Here is a 4,504-nt window from a genome sequence, read left to right on the forward strand (position 1 = left end):
AAAACCAAAATATTTCATTCTTATAATCTACAACTGTGATATTCTCTACAGGACCAAAATATTCCATTCTTATAATCTACAGGGCCAACGTATTCCATTGTTACTTTGTTACAATCTACAAAACCTTCCATTCCTATTACCTACATCTAAAATATTCCATCAATACATTGTTACAATTTACAGGACCAAGACATTCCATTGTTATATGTGAGTAAATAAGGGGGCGCTAGTGACCAATTTCAGTGATAAATAACAAAATAAAAAATATTAAAATAATAAAACTAATGTGAAAAAAAGAGAATTATTGGCTATAACTATTCACAACAAATAGAGAAGTATGGAGTGAAAACCAATAATAATAATAAATATGTGACAACATCACATGATATAAAGTGACACACAATGATCAGTGACAATGACACTCAGCACTGGTCCATCTTTCCTGTGTGTCCCTCTCTATCAATATGGACCAGTGCTGAGTGTCACTGATCATTGTGTGTCACTTTATATCATGTGATGTTGTCACATTATTATTATTATTGGTTTTCACTCCATACTGCTCAATTTGTTGTGAATAGTTCTAGCCAATAATTTCTCTTTTTTTCACATTAATTTTATTATTTATTTTAATATTATTTTTTTATTATTTATCACTGAAATTGGTCAATAGCGCCCCCCTTATTTACTCACTTACAATCTGATCATTATATGTTCAAGTTGGGGAGCAGCTTGGTTATTTAAAAATTTTTTTACTTATCTTATTTGGCGCAGAGTTCCCCCTTTTTTTTTTTTTCTTAGTTCCATTGTTATAATCTACAACTAAAATATTATCTAATGGACCAATAGATTCCATTGTTACATTTTTACAATCTACAAGACTAAGACCTTCCTTCTCATCTACAAAACTAAAATATTCCACTATTGCTTTGTTATAGTAATAGGGCTGGCCCAGTGGTGTAGTGGGGGGGGGGCGCAGTGGTGTAGTGGGGGGGGGCGCAGTGGTGTAGTGGGGGGCACAGTGGTGTAGTGGGTAGCACTCTCGCCTAGCAGTTAAAAAGGGTCACTGGTTCGGATCCCAACCATGACACTACCTGCCTGGAGTTTGCATGTTCTCCCTGTGCCTGTGTTGGGTTTCCTCCCACACTCCAAAGACCATGCTGGGAGGTTAATTGACCCCAGTATATGAATGTGAGTTGGGGACATTCGATTGGAAGCTCCTTGAGGGTCGGGACCGATGTGAATGTACAACATATATGTAAAGCGCTGCATAAATTGTCGGCGCTATATAAGTAATAATAATTAATATAATTTACAAGACCAAGACATACCATTTGATACAATTTTTATCTACACAATCTTTCATTCTTCTTCTTATTCTACAACTAATATTTGTTACAATCCACAAGACATTTCATTGCAGGAAATATAAAAGTGATAATCTACAGAACATTCCGTTGTTAAAATCTACAAAACCGATCTTTCAATTCTTCCAATCTACAGGACATTCCATTCTTCCAATCTACAAGAGTAAAATATTGAACTCCTGCGATCTACAAGAACAAAACTTTCCATTGTTACAAAATCTACAACCAAAACATTCCCTTTTTATAAATCTACAACCAAAACCTTCCATTGTTACATTGTTCCAATCTAGAGGCGCCTGGCACACCAAGCCTTCTCCTTTCGTGTGAACAGAATCTCATTCAAGAATCCCCGATAGGAAGCCAAGTAACTTGTAGAGGATTTGGGACGTGAAATCGGGATCTCTTCCCATCTTCCCCCTCCAGCACAAGTTTCTGTTCATGTGTGAACTTGCATTATTCGGGGGTGCTGAGGTTGGGGGCGCCCCCCTGGTTATCTTGGCTTCCTCCTGGCAGAAAGGATTGAAGTCTTACCTTGTACCCTGCGAGGTGTGAGAGTGAAGAAGTTGTGAGGAGTGAGGAGGGAAGTGGAGGTAGATCAGGACAGCCCATTAAGATGCACACCAGCAAATCCTTTATGACCTTGTCTCAATCCCAGCCTCTTTTTTTTTTTTTTTTTTTTCACAGCAGCCCCCCTTCTCCTTCCTTCCCCCTCCTCATTCTTCTTTTCAGTCTCTCCAATAAACAGGATTTTCTCCCTCAATGGATGAGACGTTTACCCGGAGAGCCCCCTGCAGGGAGAGGGTCCTGGTGGCTGCTGGGGTCTCCTATGGGAAGTGTAGGTCAGAGGCTGCTGGAGTCCCCTGCGAGGAGGGGGTCCTGGAGACTGCCGATGTCCCCTGCAAGGAGGGGTTCCTGGAGATTGGTGGGGTCCCCTGCGGGGAGAGGGTCCTGGATACTGCTGGGGGTCCCCTATGGGAAGGGTAGGTCAGAGGCTTCTGGGGTCTCCTGTAAGGAGGGGGTCATGGAAACTGCTGGGGTCCCCTGCAGGGAGAGGGTTCTGGAGGCTGCTGGGGGTCCCCTGCAGGGAGGGGATCTTGAGGCTATTGTGGTCCCTTGTGGGGCCCTGGAGGCTGCTTGGGGTCTCCTGCAGGGAGGGAATCTTGAGGCTATGGGGGTCCCTTGTGGGGCCCTGGAGGCTGCTGGGGGGGTCCCCTGCGGAGAAGGGGCCCTGGAGGCTGCTGGGGGGGTCCCCTGCGGAGAAGGGGCCCTGGAGGCTGCTGGGGGGTCCCCTGCGGAGAAGGGGCCCTGGAGGCTGCTGGGGGGGTCCCCTGCAGAGAAGGGGCCCTGGAGGCTGCTGGGGGTCCCCTGCGGAGAAGGGGCCCTGGAGGCTGCTGGGGGGGTCCCCTGCGGAGAGGGGGCCCTGGAGGCTGCTGGGGGGGTCCCCTGCGGAGAGTGGGTCCTGGAGGCTGCTGGGGGGGTCCCTTGCGGAGAGTGGGTCCTGGAGGCTGCTGGGGGGGTCCCCTGCGGAGAGTGGGTCCTGGAGGCTGCTGGGGGGGTCCCCTGCGGAGAGTGGGTCCTGGAGGCTGCTGGGGGTCTCCTGTGGAGAGTGGGTCCTGGAGGCTGCTGGGGGTCCCCTGCGGTGAGTGGGTCCTGGAGGCTGCTGGGGGTCCCCTGCGGTGAGTGGGTCCTGGAGGCTGCTGGGGGGTCCCCTGCGGTGAGTGGGTCCTGGAGGCTGCTGGGGGTCCCCTGCGGTGAGTGGGTCCTGGAGGCTGCTGGGGGTCCCCTGTGGTGCGTGGGTCCTGGAGGCTGCTGGGGGTCCCCTGTGGTGCGTGGGTCCTGGAGGCTGCTGGGGGTCCCCTGTGGTGCGTGGGTCCTGGAGGCTGCTGGGGTTGTCCCCTGTGGGGCATGGGTCCTGGAGGCTGCTGGGGGGTCCCCCTGTGGGGCGTGGGGTCCTGGAGGCTGCTGGGGGTCCCCTGCGGGGAGTGGGTCACGGAGGCTGCTGGGGGTCCCCTGTGGGGAGTGGGTCACGGAAGCTGCTGGGGGTCCCCTGTGGGGAGTGGGTCACGGAGGCTGCTGGGGGTCCCCTGTGGGGAGTGGGTCACGGAAGCTGCTGGGGGGTCCCCTGTGGGGAGTGGGTCACGGAGGCTGCTGGGGGTCCCCTGTGGGGAGTGGGTCACGGAAGCTGCTGGGGGTCCCCTGTGGGGAGTGGGTCCTGGAGGCTGCTGGGGTCGTCCCCTGTGGGGCATAGGTCACGGAGGCTGTTGGGGGGTCCCCTGTGGGAAGTGGTCCTGGAGGCTCCTTTTGGGTCCTCCCCCCTCACTCACCTAAAGAATTGTCGCATGACCCTTTACATAGGTGAGGCTACTTCATGTCTTTTAATATGTAACATCTCCCAAATCGGTTACCGGATGAGTATGGCCTCTGTCTATGTCTAATGTTTGCAGGAGATGTTCTGACCTTTGTACCGGACAGACTATCGGTTTCTACATATTCTGTGAATAAACTACCAGCACCGGGGGGGGGGGGGGGGGGGGGCTGAGGGTCATTATTGAATGAAAAGTCCACAATTCTCAGTACACTTGGCTTGGTGAATGGCGTTGGAAGTACTTCAAAATTTCATTCGATTTTGGAATGAATGGACTTTACTGAATGAAAACCAGATTCACTGTTAGAAATTCGTTTGTTCCAGAAGAATTTTCTATCCTCCCCAATTTTCTGTCCCTTCAGTTGAAAACGAATAGCGATTTGACCCCCAATAACAATTAGAAAATTGAAAGAACGTTCTTAAAAGGACCATTTCTACCAGTGAATGGGCGGCTCTAGGCTCGGCTCGGCTCCTTGATTTCCAGCTTGATGGCTCACATTCCAAATGTTTTTATCATATTTCCTTTTTTCTTTTGCAAACTTTATGTAATGGACAGGGAAAATCTGAACAAGAGTTTACTGTCGGCGTTCTAGAACGCTAAATCACAAAGTGAGTATAGATACCATTACAACAGGAATCTAAAAAATTATGTTAATCATCTTGTTGAAGTTTTACAATGTTCCAATGTGGGGAAAATATGTAAGAGAAAAAAAGAGAAAGGGATCAATGGGGGGGGGGGGGGGACTGGGAAGAGTAAGGGGTTGAGGGGGTCATG

General features: G+C 49.9%; 1 protein-coding gene across 2 annotated transcripts in view; it reads right to left on the minus strand.

Annotated features, from left to right (window-relative positions):
• ALPL (alkaline phosphatase, biomineralization associated) overlaps nt 1-3,781 on the minus strand; it is a 45,578-nt gene extending 41,797 nt beyond the window's left edge. The window contains exon 1 of one of the 2 annotated variants that reach the window (XM_073601477.1): nt 3,689-3,781. The gene's annotated coding sequence lies outside the window, so the exon portion shown is untranslated. Of the gene's footprint in view, nt 1-1,895; nt 2,048-3,688 lie in introns of those variants that run through there. The other variant, XM_073601476.1, reaches the window with a different exon arrangement.
• Nucleotides 3,782-4,504: the final 723 nt, after the last annotated feature.

Source organism: Aquarana catesbeiana, linkage group LG10, assembly GCF_042186555.1.
Source record: "Aquarana catesbeiana isolate 2022-GZ linkage group LG10, ASM4218655v1, whole genome shotgun sequence".
Lineage (NCBI taxonomy): Eukaryota > Metazoa > Chordata > Amphibia > Anura > Ranidae > Aquarana > Aquarana catesbeiana.